Source organism: Schistocerca serialis, chromosome 4 (assembly GCF_023864345.2).
Source record: "Schistocerca serialis cubense isolate TAMUIC-IGC-003099 chromosome 4, iqSchSeri2.2, whole genome shotgun sequence".
Taxonomy (NCBI): domain Eukaryota; kingdom Metazoa; phylum Arthropoda; class Insecta; order Orthoptera; family Acrididae; genus Schistocerca; species Schistocerca serialis.
Window position 1 is genome coordinate 748,536,724 of NC_064641.1, and position 22,345 is coordinate 748,559,068.

A 22,345-nucleotide genomic window follows, 5' to 3' on the forward strand; every position below is an offset into this window, starting at 1 on the left:
ATGTCAGCAGAGGACTGTTCAAAGTGGTGGAGGCTCTGTAATGGTGTGGGGCGTGTGCAGTTGGAGTGATATGGGGACCCTGATACGTCTAGATAAGATTCAGACAGGTGGCACGTACGTAAGCATCCTGTCCGATCACCTGCATCCATTCATGTCCATTATACATTACGACGGACTTGGGCATTTCCAGCAGGACAATGCGACACACCACACGTCCAGAGTTGCGACAGTGTGGCTCCAGGAACACTCTTCTGATTTTGACACTTCCGCTGGTCACCAAATTCCCCAGACATAAACATTAATGAGCATACCTTGGATGCCTTGCAATATACTGTTCAGTAGAGATCTCCTCGTACTCGTACGGATATATAGACAATCCTGCAGGATTCATGGTATCAATTCCCTCCAGAACTACTTCAGACATTAGTCGAGTCCATACCGTGTTGTGTTGCGGCACTTGTGCATGCTCACGGGGGCCCTACACGATATTAGACAGGTGTACAAGTTTCTTTGACTCTTCAGTGTATAATATAATTGCAAATATTTGAAACGCGAATATTTGTACCTAGAACTACATTAAGATGGTCTGCCTTGCCTTGATAGGCCGCGTTTGTCTCGGTAAAAACTCTCAACGTTGTCCAGTATATATTTCAGCTTCAGAAGCTCGTCGGCCGTTTATCACGGGAAGCAATTTGACGGTGGCGCCTTGAGCTCTCCCGGAGTGGCCGCTCCGGCGACGCACTCCGCTCGATGGCCGTTTTACTGCTGACGGGCGCTTCCCTTGTTTCCTCTACGCCTTTTTTTTGCCCCTTACGTGCCCCCTTCCCCTTTCTGCTCGCCGCCATTAAATCAGTTTGCTGGCAGGCGGAGAGGCGCAAAATTCCACTCAAGAGCCCATGAGGGAGGGCGTCCGGCGTCCACTCGCCGAGATTTCCGGCCTGCACTCACTCGGCCCCTGGCCTGCCCTGCCGAATCTGTCTGCCCGCAATATCGGCCGAGGCGCGCCCCACCTGCTCTGCTGACAGACGCGATTGCGCCTCGCAGCTCTCAGCGTTCGGCAGCCTCCTGTCGAGGCGACTCTCCATCACGGCGCCTCTCGATACAACACCTAGTACAAGATTCGTTTCTAGTTCCAAAGTTTCTCATTCACGGAAAGAAAATCAGTAAACTCCCATCCTCCAGATCCTAAATCATATCGATCAATATGTTTCATAAACCAGGAGAGACTAGTGTAGAAGGTCTACAGGCTCATAGAGAGCTCTGAGGCTGGAGCTCGTAACAATTCGTATTCAGACCCAGAAAATCTATGGATCACGCCATCAACTAAGTACTCAGCATTGTTAGGAACACAGTAAACAAATACACCAGAGCCATAATGGTAGACACTGCAGAGGCGTTTGACGATTTCTGATGTCCTCCAATGTTTGTCACCGTTAAGACAATTGACGGTGCCACAACCTGTGTACGATAATGTACTAGGGTAGTGCAGAAAGAGTGGTACACTACAGGCCATTAAAATTGCTACACCAAGAAGAAATGCAGATGACAAACGGGTATTCATTAGACAAATATATTATAATAGAACTGACACAATTTGGGTGCATAGATCCTGAGAAATCAGTACCCAAAACAACCACCTCTGGGCGTAATAACGGCCTTGATACGCCTGGGCATTGAGTCAAACAGAGCTTGGATGGTGTGTACAGGTACAGCTGCCAATGCAGATTCAACACGATACCACAGCTCATCAAGAGTAGTGTGACTGGCGTATTGTGGCGAGCCAGTTGCTCGGCCAGGGCAGCAGTCTAACGTTTTCTGTATCCAGAAAGGCCCGTACAGGACTTGCAACATGCGGTCGTTCATTATCCTGCTGAAATGTAGGGTTTCGCAGGGATCGAATGAAGGGTAGAGCCACGGTTCGTAACACATCTGAAATGTAACATCCACTGTTCAAAGTGCCGTCAATGCGAACAAGAGGTGACCGAGACGAGTAACCAATGGCACCCCATACCATCACGCCGCGTCATACGCCAGTATGTCGATGACGAATACTCGCTTCCAATGTGCGTTCACCGCGATGTCGCCAAACACGTATGAGACCATCATGGTGCCGTAAACAGAAGCTGGATTCATCCGAAAAATGACGTTTTGCCATTCGTGCACCCACGTTCGTCGTTGTGTACACCATCGCAGACCCTCCTGACTGTGATGCAGCGTCAAGTGTAACCGCAGCCATGGTCTCCGAGCTGATAGTCCATGCTGCTGCAAACTTCGCCGAACTTTTCGTACAGATGGTTGTTGTCTTGCAAACGTCCCCATCTGTTGAGTCAGGGATCGAGACGTGGCTCAACAATCCGTTACAGCCATGCGGATAAGATGCTTGTCATCTCGACTGCTAGTGGTACGAGGCCGCTGGGATCCAGCACGGCGTTCCGTATTACCCTCCTGAACCCACCGATTCCATATTCTGCTAACAGTCATTGGATCTCGACCAATGCGAGCAGCAACGTCGCGATACAATAAACTGCAATCGCGATAGGCTACAATCCGACCTTAATCAAAGTCCTTACACGAGGCAACGTTTCACCAGGCAACGCCGGTCAACTACTGTTTGTGTATGAGAAATAGGTTGGAAACTTCCCTCATGTAAGCACGTTGTAGGTGTCGCCACTGGCGCCAACTTTGTGTGAATGCTTTGAAAAGCTAATTATTTGCATATCACAGCATCTTCTTCCTGTCGGTTAAATTTCGCGTCTGTAGCACGTCATGTTCGTGGTGTAGGAATTTTAATGGCCAGTTGTGTAGAATAGCAGTTGGATAATCGCCAAATAATCACACAAATTAGCAAGGGTTGTCCACAAGGCTTGATCTGTGGCGCCATCTTTTGGGACGTAACTACTGAACCCCCCCCTGCGCTTGCCGATGCGGAGAACAGGTCGCATTGAGCTGTCGTCTATGCAGACGCAAAAAGTCGTGATCTTTGTAAACAACACATACCAGCTATACGAGAAACTCTCTGGAACACTACAATCTCTCACATAGTGGTGTAGAAGTACACGGTCGAGTGACATTAATGTGGAAAAGCAGTGCAATCGTTGTCGTAATATGGAAAGGAAGCGATTTATCTGAGATTTGAAAAGGGCATCAACATGGGCTTTCGGCTCAAGGGTAGAAGCATTTCCGGAACGGTTAAGTCTCTAAACTGCTCTCGAGCCGCGTGGTGAAACCATACTACGAGGAGCGTTTGAAAATTCCGTGCATAGTCCGAGAGCTGGCATCACCGGCGCGTATCGAGGTCATGTTTAGTTAGTAGCATCTTTGGAAAGAACGTACAACACGTTTCAGCCATATTGGTCTATTTCTTTGTGTTTGGCATTCGTGCGAATCAAGGAAGTCGAGTGATCGTCAAAAAATGGACGAAAAAGAATTTCGTGTCGTGATTAAACATTACTTTACGAAAGGCAAAACGCCTCAGGAGAAGCTTGATAAACATTAGAGTGACTCTGCACCTACGATTAGAGCAATTTATAAGTGGTTTGAAAATTTTCGGAGTGGCCATACGGGCACAATTGATGCTGAACGTTCTGCACCCCCTGTGGAGGTTACGACTCCCGAAATCGTTGATAAAATCCGTGATATGGTCATGGATGACAGAACAGTTGACGTGCGTGGGATTGCTAGTGCTGTGGGCATCTCGAATGAACGGATATATAATATTTTGCATAAACATTTGGACATGAGAAAACTATTCGCAAGATGTGTTCCGCGATTGCTCAAGCTTGAACAAAAACGGAATCGTGTGAAGTGTTGCATGGATGGTTTGCAGCTGTTCAGGAAGAATCCGCAGAACTTCAAGTGTCGTTTCGTCACTGCGGATGAAACATGGATACATTACTATACTCCTGAGACGAAACGACAATCTAAACAATGGGTTACCAAGGGAGTATCTGCACCAAAATAGGCTAAAACCAGTCCTTCGGCCGGGAAGGTTATTGCGACTGTCTTTTGGGATTCGTAAGAGACAATCGTCTTCGACTATCTGGAAAGGGGTAAAACTACTACAGGTGAATATTATTCATCATTATGGACCGTTTGAAAACCAAGCTGCAAGAAAAATGCCGGAGATTGGACCGCAAAAAGTCCTTTTCCATCACGACAATGCACCAGCACACACCTCAGCAGTTGTGGTCGCAAAATTAATGGAAATAGGATTCCAACTCGTTTCACATCCCCCCCCCCCCTTTCTCCAGAATCGGCTCCCTCGGGCTGCTATTTGTTCCCCAATTTGAAGAAATGGTTGGCAGGACAAAGATTTTATTCAAGAAAGGAGGTGATTGCAGCAACCAATAGCTATTTTGCAGACTTGGACAATTCCTATTATTCGGAAGGGATCGGCAAATTAGAACAGCGTTGGATGAAGTGTATAAGTCTAAAAGAAGACTGTGTCGCAAAATAAAAAAGATTTGCCCTAAACACGTAAGTAGTTTTCATTTTTGCGCAGACTTTTCAAACGCCCCTCGTATGCATGTTAAACTAGCGCTATCCGAAACCCTTGCAGAGGCAACAGTGGTGCACCACTGGCCATAGATGACAGGTGCGAGAGCGAGCGCGCATGCGCTGTGTGTGTGTGTGCGTGTGTGTGTGTGTGTGTGTGTGTGTGTGTACGACCGAACAGATGTGAAACTTTCGGGCAACTGGCACCTAGATGAACCAAGTGGCTGCCAACACTGTCTCCTCAACGACCATTCGGCGAACATTGCTTTATATAGACCTCCGCATCAGGTGGCTGTTCATGCGTCGACGCTGACAATGTTCATCGGCGACGATGGCTGGAATCTGCAGGCCAATTACGCAGCTGAACGTCTAGACGTCCACTGAGTGGCGAAATGTTGTCTTTTCAGATGATCGAAGTTTTAAGCTCCATCGGACAGATGGCGGTTGGCGTGTACGGCGGGAAACATCTGAAAGCTAAGGGTCCCGGCCGCAGGATTGAGCATTGCGGTCTGGGGAATGTTTTCATGGTATCCTCTGTGTGATCTCACCATTCTGAAAGGCACTGTGGGTCAACCAAAGTATGCAACTATCCTTAGAGACCATTTCCACCCTTAAAGCCATTTTTTTTCGGCACGATGGCATCTACCGGTAGCACAAAGCAACGTGTCACACAGCTAGCTATGTCTGTGCGTGGTTCGAAGAGCACTATGATTACTGTACTCCCCTGGCCACAAAGCTACCAAGATTTAAATGCAGTGGAGAATCTGTGGGACCACCTCGATCGGACTGTTCGCGTCATGGATCCTGAATCAAGAAATCTGACCGCGGCGCTGGAGTTGTCATGGCTCCACATCCCCGTCTTCCAGAACCTTTCTGACTTTTTTCCAGCACATCTCGCAACGGTCCACGCTGCAGAAGATGGTTAATCAGGCTTTTGACAGGAGTCGCACTAATGTGTCTGCACACAGTATTAATTCTCGAGGGAGCGAGCCTATATATAAAGTGCGTCATCCACAAATAACGTTGTCTTGTAGCGTTCCATTGTTGTCTTACAATTGCGAACCCGTACTTATTCCTTCATTACTGCTTCAGCTAACACAGTGTTAAGTTGTGGTGTCATGCGTCCAAGTGAGCAGCAGTACAACATATTAACAACGAGCTTGGTGAGAATAAATTTACGATCCGTGCAAGAAAGTGATCCAGATTTCGACTGAGCAGCACTGTCCCACAATGGGGATGTTTTCTACGAGATAATTAGCAATTATATAAGCGGTTGGCTAGGATCTGATGCAGCTGCACTGTTTAATGCTTCGTGTGCGTTATTACTGTGGAGTCAACTTGTATGCGGCACCAAAGTGATATAGTGAAAGTTTATTTTATTGCTGTTTAATTAAAACAGTTATTAATCTCTTATATTGTAAGTTTACTTTATCGTTATTTAACTAAATAATGATTAAACTGTGATTTTGCTCATACCTAAAGACAGCTATTTATACGTGTACAAAGTACACATTCAAACAGTGTAAAAGAGCCATCTCTACTATGAAACAAAAGAAAAGTAATTAATAATAAGTAAGAATTAAAACTCGTATTCATTTCCTCTTGTGTGACGCGTCATAAATGAACATGTCTCTGAATTATTATTTAGTTTTATTTTATTTTATGATGAGTGATTTCTTTAGCGATGTTTTAATGTACTTCTTTATGTCTTACACACACGTCACGTGACTTTACGAAATTGCATTACCACCACATACTTGTGTTTTACGTTAGGTTTACGGTTATGTTGAAAAACTGCTCTTTTGAGACGCCACATACATGTGGGCTCATAATATTTTGTTATTTGTACAACCTTTTACCGCAGTGTTCGCAATATAACATTTGTTAAATTTTTATTCTGATTGCCTTTCTTCGTTGTGCAGCTTAAACCTGAAGCTCATCTATAGCTCAGATTGAAATCGGTAGTCGGTGACAAATAGTTCTGATCCGAACCCGGATTCCCGGGTTCGATTCCCGGCGGGGTCAGGGATTTTCTCTGCCTCGTGATGACTGGGTGTTGTGTGATGTCCTTAGGTTAGTTAAGTTTAAGTAGTTCTAAGTTCTAGGGGACTGATGACCATAGATGTTAAGTCCCATAGTGCTCAGAGCCATTTGAATCATTTGATCCGAACCGTGTTTGCTTATTTGTTAAAAGTAATGGAGTTTAGCTGAATCAGATCAGGCGATACTAAGGAGATGGAGTAGAAAATGAGTTACAAAAAGCTGTCTAAGTGTTTCCCCATTTGGGCAGCAAAGTAACTGACCACGTCCAAATAGAGAGGAAATGTAAAATACAGACTTACAACACAAAAAGAAGTATCTAATACGAAATATTTTAACATTTAATACAAACGTCAGTGTAAGAAAGTATTTTCTGGTCGTACATGACTGGCTATTAAAGACGGTATCCAATAAACGCAAACTGGCATGAAGTGTTCTACACCGAAGCGCCAAATAAACTGGTATAGGCATACGTATTCAAATACGAAGACATGTAAACAGGCAGAATACGGCGCTGCGGTCGGCAACGCCTATATTAAGTAAGTGTCTGGCGCAGTTAGATCGGTTACTGCTGCTACAATGGCAGGTTATCAAGATTTAAGTGAGTTTGAACGTCGTGTTATAGTCGGCGCACGAGCGATGGAACACAGCATCTGCAAGGTAGCGACGAAGTGGGGATTTTCCAGTACGACTAATTCACGAGTGTACCACGAATATCAGAAATCAGGTAAAACATCAAATCCTTGACATCGCTGCAGCCGGAAAAAGATCCTGCAAGAAGGGGACCAACGACGACTGAAGAGAATCGGTCAACGCGACAAAAGCGCAATCCTTCCGCAAATTACTGCAGATTTCAGTGCTGGGTCATCAACAAGCGTCGGAGTGCAAACCATTCAATGATACATAATCGATATGGGCTTTTGGAGCCAAAGGCCGACTCGTGGACCCTTGATGACTGCACGACACAAAGCTTTACGCCTGGGATCGTCGACACCGACATTGGATTTTTGATCACTGGAAACATATTGTTTGGTCGGACGAGTATCGTTTCAAATTGTATCGAGCGGATGGACGTGTACGGGTAAGGAGACAACCTCAAGAATCCATAGACCCTACATGTCAGCAGGGGACTGCAAGCTGATGGAGGCTATGTAATGTGTGTTTGAGTGATATGGGACCCCTGATACGTCTAGGTACGAGGCTGACAGCTGACATGTACGTAAGTATTCTATCTGATCACCGTGGTCAATTCTAGCAGGACAATGTGACATGCCACATGTCCAAAATTTCTACAGAGTGTCTCCAGGAACACTCTTCTGAGTTTAAAGACTTCCGCTGACCACCAAACGCCCCAGACATGAACATTATTGAGCATATCTGGAATTACTTGCAATGTTCTGTTCAGAACAGTTCTCCACCCCCTCGTACTCTCACGGATTTATGGACAGCACTGCAGGATTCATGGCATCAGTTGCCTCCAGCACTACTTCAGACATTGGTCAAGTCCATGTCAGATCGTGTTGCGGCACTTCTGCGTGCTTGCGGTGGCCCTACGCGATATTAGGCAACCGTACTAGTTTCTTTGGTTCTTCAGTGTATGTGCTCGGATGTGCGTATGATTAGCACGAAATTACGCACACAATAGGTAATACTAATACCATTTACATTCTGTATACAAGGAAAGAGCACGCAGCGGATTTTTCATTTAAAATCAGATCTCAATACTGTTTGTGAGAAGTTCGTTTTTTACCACGTGTAAGATGGAAGAACGTCTATCAGAACGTCTCGCATTTCGACAGTGGCAGGATCGTTGCGTATACAGACTGCAGTTCATCGTCGTTAAATTTTGCGTCTTTACTTTGTTGGAATCACAAGACTGTCAGACGATCGTGTAATCGATGGTTTCAGAAGGGCTATACTCAACGCCATGTAGGATCTCAGCTGCTACATGTAACTAGCGCCCGAGAGGATAGACATACTTTTCTTTCGGTTGTGCATGATGATACAGACACTTCACGAACGTTGAGGGGACACCACGACGACACGTGGAGTACACGGCGAACTTCGTTGTGGCTTCCCTTGAGGCGACAGCAGAGTGACGCGATCTGTCAGTGGTGCTCCTAGCGAAAACACTCAACACAGTGCTGGGAAATAATGTATTCTTCTGTAAAACTGTGTACTCTACTGTGTTATTCCTATCCTTCCGGGTGTAGAATTTTTAAAGGTCAGATCTGTATTTATATCTAAAAAGAGAAATTTTTACCTGAAAAGGGGAACGAATGTAGCTTTACTTCACTCACATAAAACTACTTTCGTTAAAGACGCTGTAGAAGAAATCCTACAATATGGATGCATGCACACAAAATACAGTAGCTGCTAAAATGTATCGGGGAACATGTCAGTGTCCTGCATTAACCTTTATAACGGCTTGAACTCTGCTACGGAGCCGAGACTTCTTATGAGGTGTGTGTGGAGGAATGGCAGCCCATTCTTCCTCACCAGCCGAAACCAAAGAAGATATGATGTTTTACGCTGGGCTGTAGAGCGAAGTCGACGTTCTGAGTCATCCGAAACGTGTTAGTTTGGGTCAAGTCGGGAAAGTGGGCAGGCCAATCCACTTCACGAATGTCGTTGTCCACAAACAATTACCTCGCAGATGTTGCTTTATGACTGGATGCACTATTAAGCTGATACAATCACCTTTCACCAAGTTTACCTCCACTGTACCCAGTACAGCAGTACACAGTGCTGTAAAATGCATTGCGTTTTATTAAGGCCAATAAGGGGACCACACCTTAGCGACGAAAACAAATCATCGTACCCTAACACCACTTGCTGTATAATCCAGTGTTGGACTAAATATGATGGCATGTCACGTTCTCCAATCATTCGCGAAACTCAGTCACTACCATCGGATTGCCACAACATATATAAATCTAAATTACTCATTTCCAGCCATTCATAGTCCAATGGCGTCGCTTTTTACAGCGCTTCAAGCGGGACGTACTCCACCACTGTACCCTATTCCTTTAACTCCTTAAGGACATCCATTGTTCCAGCTAGACTGCCGTTAGAATTTTGGAACTGATGAATAGCTCCTTTCGCCGATTTCATTTTTTTTCCCCACAGCCACCCTCGGCAATGCTTAACCGTTCCTGTCGTTCAGTGTACGAGTTCTGGCTGGTCTTGGTTTCGTTGTGGTTCTCTTCTCTTCACAATCACCGACTCTCGATGTGATCAGGTTTAGAAGGCCTTAAATGTCCCTGATGGATTTGCAGCTCATGTAACATCCAATGTCCGGCCCGCATTCGAAGTCACTTACCTCTCCTGACTGAACCATTCCGCTGCTACCGCTCCTCTGCTCACAACACAATGCTCCCCGCCCCCTTTTATGCTGACATGTTCCCGTCTCGTGGCAGCTAGTAATTAACTCCACATACGAAGGGTATAAGGATACTTTTGCTCAGATCGTCTACGTCCGGAAACCATGAATCTTTGAAATCTCACACTTTAACTAGGCGTCCTCTGATGGCGAAAGTCGGCTGACTTCGTGCCGCTCCGGAATGTTTCCGCTTGTTGCCAGCCTTATCTACGTTACAGTACTGTGCACCGTAGCAGTAGCAATTGTGAATTAGTGTGGATTCGTGAACTATGTTGTGCGTAGTCATTGTCAATACTACTTATAAAAATAAGCAAAGGAGCTGTGCATGGTCCTTCTAGCAACTCACCATCGACTATCGTGTCATTTCTGAGACGCTTAATCCACTACACGTTTGTTTCTTTTATGAGCTATAAACTGGCTACTCTGGGAGAAGGAGGCGGAGCATGTCTCACTCCCAAACCTCCACATATCAGAGACTGAGATCGGTACCAAACGTTGTATGCCGGTAGCGTATCAACCGAAACGCCAATTTAGTTCGTCCTATGTGCTATCGTCCAGCAGAACTTGCGTAAACGGTAATTGAAAATAACATTAGACTACAGAGCGCCGCGCGGTTTGAGGCGCCTTAACACGGATTGCGCGGCCCCTCCCGCCGGAGGTTCGAGTCGTCCCTCGGGCATGGGTGCGTGAGTGTTGTTCTTAGCATAGATTAGCTTAAGTTAGTTTAAGTAGTGTTCACGTCTAGGGACCGATGTCCTCAGCAGTTTGGTCCCTCAGGAATTCACACACATTTGAACATTTTTGAACCTACGGAACACAGGAAAAGAGTACCTGTTAAAATGGTTAAAATGGCTGTAAGCACTATGGGACTTAACATCTGAGGTCATCAGAACTACTTAAACCTAATTAACCTAAAGACATCACACACATCCATGCCCGAGGCAGGATTCGAACCTGCGACCGTAGCAGCAGCGCGGTTCCGGAGTGAAGCGTCTAGAACCGCTCGGTCACAGAAGCCGTGCAATTCTTTTGCAGAGCTCGCGTGGGTGGGTTGGCAGAGCGAGAGGTCGTAGTGCCAAAACTCTCGCGTTCAAACCTCACTGATGACTGTTCGTTTTAACTGTTTACGCGTGAAACTGTTATGTGGGAGAACATATTCCTGACACGTAAAAGGGTTTTTCGGAGTTTGATTCAATTTTCTTTTGGCAGTCAGCTTTCACTTCGTTAGTTAAAAGTAATAAACCTATAGAGTAAGTTTGTATGGATAGGTATGGTTGAAACCTCTCATTAGAAAAATTAATGAATGACAGTGCTGGTAAACCCCTTACATTATTTGATTTTCAAACAGCTGAGCAAACCTGAACGTACTCAGACATTTCTCTCTTGACTCTTTACAATCTTCCAATAATCCCTACAAAAGAATGTCCCTGACTAACAATAACCTATACCTTTCATGAATCACTTACCTCACAAAAATCTTTGTTACTCGAACTACTGCAATAGAGCGAGCGCCAATACTGCCAGCTAAATAAAGGATTCTAACTACTGAAGGCACTAACTATTGATGGGCGTAGTTAGCAAATGAAAGATTTTGATGCAGAACAAACAATGTATTTACCTTAATAAAGTTCAAAAGTCATCATATATATCAGTTCATGAGATCCAATAGAAAGAATTTACTCTTTCTGATGGACATGCGTTCAGAATTTCCGCGCTCAGAATTCTGCCCTCCCCCACATCCCCACGTCCACCACTGGTGGCGGCTCACCTCCAACTGCACAACGCTACGCGCTGTTCACTGCCCAATGCCCAACACTACAATAGCAAATAATCCAACAATGCAAACCAGCCACAGACTGCACACGGCACACTCAGTGATTTTCATACAGAACGCTACGTGGCGTTACCAACATAAAAACCTAAACAGCCTACTTACATGGTGTTGTGGCGGACATGTGCGACAGAACAGACACCACTAGTGATGAAGCAGCTAGTGCATTTGTAGTTTCACAGACAAAATAATACAGACAATAGGAACAATAGAATAAAGAAACAACTGCATCACACGTGCGGAAGTATTGATAGTCCCATATAACACTTTCGCACATAAGACAGTAAAAAAAATTGGCGCTTTTGTGGTATGAACCCAGGACCCTGGGTACGACGCTCTACCAACTTCCCCACGGAAGCTATACGAATTAGTTAACCCACAGTCATGGTTTTCCTTTACTCCTTATTTCTGGTACTGCTTGTAATCAATGCTTATGCCCGTTCTGCTGGACGACAGTACATGTTGTTGTTGTTGTTGTGGTCTTCAGTCCTGAGATTGATTTGATGCAGCTCTCCATGCTACCCTATCCTGTGCAAGCTTCTTCATCTCCCAGTACTTAATGCAACCTACATTCTTCTGAATCTGCTTAGTGTATTCATCTCTTGGTCTCCCTCTACGATTTTTACCCTCCACGCTGCCCTCCAATGCTAAATTTGTGATCCCTTTATGCCTCAGAACATGTCGTACTATCCGGTCCCTTCTTTTTGTGAAGTTGTCCCACAAACTCCTTTTCTCCCCAATTCTATCCAATACTTCTTCATTAGTTATGGGATCTACCCATCTAATCTTCACCATTCTTCTGTAGCACCACATTTCGAAAGATTCTATTCCCTTCTTGTCCAAACTACGAGTATTTATCGTCCATGTTTCACTTCCATACATGGCTACACTCCATACAAATACTTTCAGAAACGACTTCCTGACACTTAAATCTATACTCGATGTTAACAAATTTCTCTTCTTCAGAAACGCTTTCCTTGCCATTGCCAGTCTACATTTTATATCTTCTCTACTTCGACCATCATTATTTATTTTGCTCCCCAAATAGCAAAACTCCACTTTAAGTGTCTCATTTCCTAATCTAATTCCCTCAGCATCATCCGACTTAATTCGACTACATTCCATTATCCTCGTTTTGCTTTTGTTGATGTTCATCTTATATCGTCCTTTCAAGACACTGTCCACTCCGTTCAACTGCTCTTCCAAGTCCTTTGCTGCCTCTGATAGAATTACAATGTCATCGGCGAACCTCAAAGTTTTTATTTCTCCTCCATGGATTTTAATACCTACTCCGAATTTTTCTTTTGATTCCTTTTCTGCTTGCTCAATATACAGATTGAATAACATCGGGGAGAGGCTACAACCCTGCCTCACTCCCTTCCCAACCACTGCTTCCACAGTACATAGGACGAACTGAATCGGAGTTTTGGTTGCTACTCTGTCGACATACAACGTTCGGTACCGATCCGAGTGTCTGACATCTGGAGGTTTGGGTGTCAGCAGCGAATGCCCTTCGAGCCGATCACTAGTTTCTTCTGCCAGCATCCTCCACTCAGGGGCCAAGTTATAGAGTGCGATCTGCACGAGAAGTACAGTAGTTTACAAGGCTGTAGGGTAAGGTATATCTCGTGGCCGCGCTATACTGGTGGAAGTTGTCATTCCTCGGATGAGTTTTCAGTTCCTTTGGTTACCGAGGACAGGGTTCTCGGTTCGTCGGATTTCTCGACCCCGCTCGCCGCCACCGCAGCTGTTAATCGCACAAGCTGCGCGGGTGGCGAGAGGCGCAGCCGCGGATTGCAGCGCCCCAAACGGAGCGCGGAGCGCGCGGTAAGTCGTTAATTGGAGCGCTCCTGGGCTAACTCGATTCGAAGGCTTTGGCGGGTGAGAGGGCGGCGGCGAGGGCGGTGGCGGGGTGCGGGGGTGGGGCCCGGCTAGGACGGGGGCGTCGCGTCGGCGGGTTATTACGCGCGGCGCGCAATCAGATTAGCGGCCAAGTTGCGACATTAAGCGCCGGCCGCGTTATGAGGCGGCGACGCCGCCAGCGCGCGGTTTTTCGGGACTCACCTGCCGCGGATTACTCAGTGTGCTGCTTAATTACTTTTAATCTCTAATCTGGCCCGCCCTGAGCTGCGCTGCGTTGACGGCGTTCGTCGTCGAGCGGCGCTCCGCAGGAATGGCGTAGGCCGGGCGTTTTCGCCTCAACCCCGGTATCGGCATCAGTATCTGCATAATATTACTGCCTGTATTACACCTAAGGCGATCCGGACCTTTAGGGCTAAAATTGTAAGCCTGTTACTGCGTTCTACACTGGGTACATTGAGCTAAGAATCGAAAAGATAAACGTTTCTCGGACCTCTTATCGAGTCAAATTTGTCTGTAAATTCAAGAATTCACCGACTTCGTATATCGTTTGTTGTACAGGGGAAAAATGGCGTAGAAAATACTTAGCGATCCTTACGGTATGGCGCACCTCCGTAGCTGGGCGGTCAACGCGGTTGACTGCAATGTGAAGGACCCGAGGTCTATTCCCGATACTACCAATGATTTTTCCTTAGAGGAAGAACTGGACCTCCGGCCGGTGTGGCCGAGCGGTTCTGGGCGCTTCAGTCTGTAAACGCGCGACCGCTACGGTCGCAGGTTCGAATCCTGCCTCGGGCATGGATGTGTGTGATGTCCTTAGGTTAGTTAGGTTTAAGTAGCTCTAAGTTCTAGGGGACTGATGACCTAAGATGTTAAGTCCCATAGTGCTCAGAGCCATTTGAACCCATTTATTTGAGGACAGGACCAGGGTGCACTCAGCCCCGTCAGGCCAGACAGTAGCGGCTCCAGATCACGAAAACTGACAACGGCGGCAGAACTGTGTGCTGCCCCCACTCCCATCGATACCACATCCAATGACGCCACAGGATGGTACAGCACTCGATTGCTACCAATGGACACCCCCTCCTGCCTCCATCACCCGGCCTGTGGATGTAGTTCAAATTACGTTTTTACGTTTAGTTTATGACAGGCAACCCAATCTATATCATCCTCCCCACGTTTGCACGATGTAAGTTGTATTGCCTATCTTAAGGTACAAGAAAAATTTTTCCGTTACACTTTTACACGATCAAGCCACATTAATGTGACCAGCACCTACGCTCAACTTCCCCGTGCAATAACCACTGACAGTACACAGGTAGCAGCACTAGTTGTGGAGGGTATATAAAGCGTGTCAAGGGAACCCGGAACACAGTGCAGTCATTGCTGTAATGCGGAAACGCAGCGATTTATCTGACATCCAAAAGGGCATGATAGCTGGATTTCGGACCAAGGGTAGAAGAATCTCCGCAACTGCTAAGTTTGTAAACTGTTCGCGTGGCATCATGATGAAAGCATACCGTGCATGGGAAAACGGCGCTTTCCAAAAGTGGGGCCAAGACAACTGTGGTACACCACAGGTCATACATGACAGAGGTGAACGTCGGCTGCGGACATGTGTACGAGCGAATAGAGGTGCCACTGTTGACCGCCTAAACGAACCAAGAGCCTACCAGCAGTGTCTTCTCAACAACCGTTCAGCGAATACTGCTGCGTATGGGCCTCCGCAGCAGGCACCTATTCACACTCCCATGCTGACTGCTGTTCATAGGAGACGAAAGCTCTATTTTGTACGCCAGTACCAAATAAGGTCGTTCACTGAGTAACTACAATTTGCCTCTTCCGATGTATCGCTTTTATGTTCCACCGTACAGATTGCCGTTAGCGTGTACATCGTGAAATGTCTGAAAGCAAACACCCTACAACAGTGGTCGGAAGGGTCGCCACCGGAGGAGGGAGCGTTATGATATGGGGAATGTTTTCGTGGCATACACTGGGTGATCTCATCGTTCTTGAAGGAAAAATAGATCAACACAAGCATTCTTCTATCCTTGGGACAACGTCCATACCTGCGAGCAGTTTGTTTCTCCTCGGCACGGCGGTACCTAGCGGCAGGACAATACAGCGTGCTACACAGCTTGCAGTGTACGTGCGTTCTTCGAAGAGGAGCAGAATGAGTTTGCCGCACTCCTCTGGTCACTAAATGCCGCTGATGTAAACCCCATTGACAACCTGTGAGACCATCTCGGTCGGGCTGTTCGTGCCATGGACCCTCCATCGAGAAACCTAGCCCAAATGGCGACGGCGCTCGAGTCAGCACGGATCCACATCCCTGTCGATACATTCAAGTTCCTCGCTGACTCTCTTCCTGTACGTCTCATGTTGTAAAATACTGCCGGCCGCGGTGGTCTCGCGGTTCTAGGCACTTCAGTCCGGAACCGCGCGACTGCTACGGCCGCAGGTTCGAATCCTGCCTCGGGCATGGATGTGTGTGATGTCCTTAGGTTAGTTAGGTTTAAGTAGTTCTAAGTTCTAGGGAACTGATGACCACAGCTGTTAAGTCCCATAGTGCTCAGAGCCATTTGAACCATTTTTTGTAAAATACTACTTACTCTCATCTACGTAATAAAATTAACTGAAGAACCAACTGAAGAAGAAACCCAGCAAACATTAACAATATGACTTTTTTTTATTACTTTCCTTCCACTATCGGTTTTTAGGCTCTAAGGTGTCATCTTCATGCAATAGTGGACAGGACTCGTGGTCTAGTAAGGGACTCATAATCTAGTAGCTTCCATATTACTGGAAACAGCGATCGTGTTTGCTTACAATCGGTGCAGTAAGGCAGACGTTTGTAGAACCTTTGTCATGACAGCAGGAGAAAGGAACTTTTGTAACGCTACCACTTCATCATGTTCCAGAAATGTCATCAAATCAGGGAAGTTCACGAAAGTGCTGTACGAACAATTTTTAAAATGTGCCATTCGTCCGTAGGCTGGATAAGTATCATTTCTATACTTTATTGTTTCGTGGGAAGCTCAGACTATGAAATATTTGTAGATGAAATAAAAGCATGTAGCTGCGTCGTAATAATTATTCCATTTACTTCAGTTTACCATCGCTGTGATGTTTGTTTTTAGTAGCAGATTAAAATTTGCACGAAAAATATTCAGAATGCCTTTGAGTTGCTGAAGACTAACAAAGAAATCGCTTCCAAGGAAGATTCTATAAAAATATGTTTTTTAATTCCACATCAAATTAGTTCTTTCACAGCCGGCCACTGTGGCCGAGCGGTTCTAGGCGCTTCAGTCTGTAACTGAGCTGATGCCTCGGTCGCAGATTCGAATCCTGCCTGGGGCATTGTGTGATGTCCTTAGGTTAGTTAGGGTTAAGTAGTTCTAAGTCTAGGAGACTGATGACCTCAGATGTTAGTTCCATAGTGCTCAGAGCCATTTTGAAGTGCTTTCACAGGACTGATCAAATGCTCGTTGTTCTCATCAAAGTTTATCTAAGAGAGAACAATCTTTCTGAGTCCAAACGAACAGTGTTTCTGAAAAACCCGTGTGTCTGCAAAGCAAGAGCTTTCATTATTCAGAGTGCGCAGTGTTCTACGAATTTTCGTTTCGGCTGCTTCTACGACGAATACTAACCTGAAATGTTTCTAGCTGATCAGGCGATCAAGCAGTAACGAATAAGACCATTGTGAAATGTATTCTGTAACAAAGGGAAGACACCTATGAAGAAGGTTTGCTGTAATGACCGACTGATTTATTAATGAAACTATTATGGTGGAAATGAATACTTCTGAATAATTTTGCTTCACATATACTACGTAATGATATTCTGTAGAGTGAAAATGAAAAAAAAGGAAATGCCCAGGTTTGAACCTGTACCGCCAGAGTGGCAGACGTGAACCTCAGCCGCTGCTCTACTCTCGCTTGATTGAAACGTTACTAATGTTCCAGGTATAGGAGGTACGCTTAAAACCTTAACATCGATTTTCTCTGAAACTGGTGACCGTTGCGCGAAAAGCCACTAGCCAGGATTTCATCACCGGTCCCTCTACGACATACCTAAGATTCTTCAAAGTCTGTGAGTAGCAGGTCTGACGGTCCTCTCGTTAGTAAATTATGTCAAATATCTGATAAAAAGTTGTAAATATAATGAGTTAACAGACGCGAATAACGTTCATAAGGGCTCTGTGTACCTGCTAGATACGAGACTGCAAATGAAATGGGGCGTTCAAGTTATGATGAAGAATACAAATATTCAAGTCCAAGCTAGCTGAAGGGCCAACGGCCTTTACGCAATGGTAACATCGGTTCCCGTCAGGTCACCGAAGTTAAGCGCTGTCAGGCTCAGCTAGCACTTGGATGGGTCACCGTCCGGGTCTGTGGAGTGCTGCTGGTAAGTAGGGAGCACTCAGCCCTTGTGAGGCCAGTTGAGGAGCTACTTGATTCAGAAACTGACAACGGCCGAAAGAGTGGTGTGCTGGTCACATGCCCTTCGATAGCCGCCTCCGGTGACGCCTAAGGGCTGAGGATGACACGGCGGCCGGTCGGTGCTGTTGAGCCTTCAAGGCCTGTTGGGACGATGTTTGTTTGTTTTTTAAGCTAGATGAAGAAAAATACGACAAAATTGTGAAAAGGAAGGTGGAGAAGATAGTGCCATACAAAAATAAAGACTGAAAAATCAGAGCAAAAGACAGGCACAGAGGACGAGTCACAAAACATTAAAGAAGAACCGCAAGTTAAAAAAAAAAAAAAAAAGAAAGAATTCTTATTGAATGATAAAATAATCTCACTATCAGCTACGTCATAAGTTTCAAGCAACTATGTTCAGTCGATAACATTTTCGCTCCTACTTATAAGAAACGAACCTACGTTCTCGAATAGGTATCTGTAAATTCCCGATTTTTGACGTAGATCTAATTCAGGAAACTAGGATACTGCGAGGGTCATCCAATAAGTAAGTCTACCTATTTTATTTTTACGCAAAATATTCTTTGCCTGTGACACGTGAGGGCTGGCGAGTTCGACTGGCATCTGTTGACATGGCCCCAACTGCCTTACGATGCATGCCGCAATATCTTGCCAGTACGCTGACAGTTAGCATGAAGTACCACTATAAAGTGTGCCCTCTCGTGAGCTGCAATTTGTCATATGCTTTTTTCTCAGCAAAACGACTATTCACGCGGCCGGTGTGGCAGAGCGGTTCTAAGCGCTTCAGTCTGGAAACGCGGGACCGATACGGTCGCAGGTTCGAATCCTACCTCGGGCATGGATGTGTGTGATATTCTTAGGTTAGTTAGGTTTAAGTAGTTCTGAGTTCTAGGGGACTGAAGACCTCAGGTGTTAAGTCCCATAGTGCTCAGAGCCATTTGAACCATTCGATTATTCACTACCGATATCCATCTGGAATTAACATCTGCCTATGGGAAAGATTGCACGAACATGAAAGTGGGATAAGACATGAGTCTGTCATTCGACCCATGAGACGTAACGTCAGAGCATGGTGCAGAAGATACCTGGCGGAAGTGCCAAAAAAAGAGCAAAGGTCACATATTCGGCAGGGAAGTTATGACAAGCATCTTTTGGGACTGTCAGGAGACGTTACTCGTTCACTACTTCCCTCACAACACCACAAAGAGCGCAGGAAGATACTGTAATATCTTGAAGAATCTTCGAGATGCCGTCGATAGAAAACATTCCGAACTTTTGTCTCCCAAAGTTCTCTTCCTTCATGACAATGGTCAGCCTCATGCAACTCGAATGACACAGGCGGAGCTAGGAAAATTCGTCTGGGAATTGTTCCTGCACTCCTCATATTCACCCGATCTTGCCCCAAATGATCTTAATATGTTCCCCCAACTGGAAGGTAATCTCGTAAGTAAACGTTTCAGTAACGATGATGAAGTCACATCAACTGTGCATTGCTGGTCACTAGCACAGAACCCGACCTAGTACAACACTGGTTTGGAAAACTTCTGTCCGGTTACCAAAAATGCTGGCAAAAGCATTCCGACTATAAAGAAAAGCAACAGAATCATTTTAAAATGCCTATAAAATTATTTCAGCATGATAAATTGTGTGAAATGGTCTTTATAAAATAGGGAAACTTAATTATTGCATGCCGCTTGTACATTCGTTTAAGCCATACTCGATTACTCAGTAGGAGTTATGAAATAAATATTTTGTTTTGTTCTTGGGTTATTTCTCATATTGTTCAAATCACTGTGCCGTTATCCATAATCTCCCCTGCAAATGGTGGCTTCAGTTTAGGAATAGTTGCCTCACTTCCCAGCTATGGCGTGATGAGGACTTTCGGTTTGCCCAAAGCAGGCGGCGGCTACAGCGAATTCTAGCGTTGCGTGCAGCCTCAGTTGGGCTCTGTCTCCCAGTGATATTCTCTATGCTTGTCATAGCTATTTCTGCACTCTGCGGTAGATGAAACAGCCCTAGCCAGCCGGAGTGGCCGAGCGGTTCTAGGCGCTAAAGTCTGGAATCGCGCGACCGCTACGTTCGCAGGTTCGAATCCAGCCTCGGACATGGATGTGTGCGATGTCCTTAGGTTAGTTAGGTTTAAGTAGTTCTAAGTTCTAGGGGACTGATGACCTCAGAAGTTAAGTCCCATAGTGGTCAGAGCCATTTGAACCCAAACAGCCCTGCGTGTTGGTCTATGCCGGATGATGGTACAATAGGTGGCCGACTGCTGAGAAACAACACTCGTTCCAGGACGACATCCATTCAGACTCCCGTCTCACCTTTCATTCTTTAGATTTTCGTGCTTTTCCTAGATCACTAGTGGGAGAATGGAATCGAGGGATGGTTCCCTCTACATGTTGCAGCCAGTTTCTCTCCTTACACTTTCCCAATCTAAGACAGTGTCTTTCTCTACTGACTTCGTCGTCGACGAGAACTTAAATGCAAACATTACGTCCTACATTCTTTATCTTTGCGTCGCTTGAAACTGGGACGCCTGCTACGCAAAGCAAGCTGAGCTACCTACTGCTCAGCGGCTGTGTATCATAAACCTGATTAATTAACTTTCTCTGAGTATTCAGTCAGCTAGATAACGCCGTAATTTCACCAAGTTTGGCGAGGCGTACTGCGAAATAATTCGCATTCGCAGGGTGTAACAGCCTCAGTTGCACCTTTAACGGCGTTTAACGCTGCGGACGTAAAACACTGTGTGCAGCTTCCTTTATATGCGGCTTTTAATGCCGTGAGGTAGCGGCTGGGCCGGGGCTGCTAGGTTTTATTACGGCGCGCGTATCTGGTGTGGGAGAGGGGTGGCGATGGAGAGGGGGAGGAGGGGGGGAAATCTGCAGCGACTGTGCGCTTGATTAAACCCGCCCACTCAGCAGGTCTGGCCGCAACTTCCGGGTAATTCTTATCGGCCCGCCACCGACCACGGGCAGTTAACAGAGTTTCTCCAACATAAATAGCTTCTCGCGAATATCTCCACAGATTAGCAGTAATGCCAAATTACCCGGAGAAGAAAGGAAGGAACATGGCTTCTCCTTAAGCGGGCCCAACACTTTTTTGTATAGCCCGTATAGCAAGAGGAAAAGTAATTAATTCTACGAGCTCCGACTAAAAAGTTCGGTAAATGGTGTCGTAAAGCAATGTGGAATAAAAATTCGAAATAGACACTAGGTACCAGATATTTCTTTTTTAATTTAGGTCGTAACATAGTATAAGATTAATGAACGAACGTGCGCTATTCGGAAAATGGAACCATAGTTAAAATAAAAAAATGTTTCATTTGCAAAAGTTAGTTACAGCTTCCAATTACTTCTCTACATAGTCACCGTTCCGATTGAGAGATTTGTCTTAGCATTGTGTCAGTACTCCAATACGTATCTGCCTGTACTTTCTGCCAATTCTCTGATCTGCAGCTTGTTGTGTGTGCCAAAATTTTGCCTTCATAACCAGCGGTTCACGTGAGCAGAGCTGATAACATGAGGGAGCCAAGTCAGGGCTGTATGGTGGGTGACCACCCACTTCCCACCGAATACTCTGCAGAACCATCATTGCCCATGCAGAGTGCAGCCGACAATTGTCATGAAGAAGGAAAGGCATGGCTGTTATGTTATGCGAGCTGCATGAAATAAGGCAAAATCTCTCATTAGGCCCTCATACTTGGCGAAGACGCTGTGTTTTTAGTCATCTTTACGTGCTTACTGTCCGCTCAGAAGTGACAAGAGCGACGCGACGCGATCGACGGGCATACTAGAGACACTGCCCAACGCAGCTACGCAAAGCTTCGCTGAATTTTCAATATCGTTTTCAGTTCCTGATCAATCGGACTTGTCTCATACATCTTGCTCACCAGATGGTAGAATTTTGTCAGGACTGGCTCTCCCAAGGTTGTCAGTAGTTCTAATGGAATGTTGTCTACTCCTGGGGCCTTGTTTCGACTCAGGTCTTTCAGTGCTCTGTCAAACTCTTCACGCAGTATCATATCTGCCATTTCATCTTCATCTACCTCCTCTTCCATTTCCATAATATTGTCCTCAAGTACATCGTCCGTGTGTAGACCCTCTATATACTCCTTCCACCTTTCTGCTTTCCCTTCTTTGCTTAGAACTGGGTTTCCATCCGAGATCTTGATATTCATGCAAGAGGTTCTCTATTCTCCAAAGGCCCCTTAATTTTCCTGTAGGCAGTATCTATCTTACCCCTCATGAGATAAGCCTCTACGTTCTTACATTTGTCCTCTAGCCATCCCTGCTT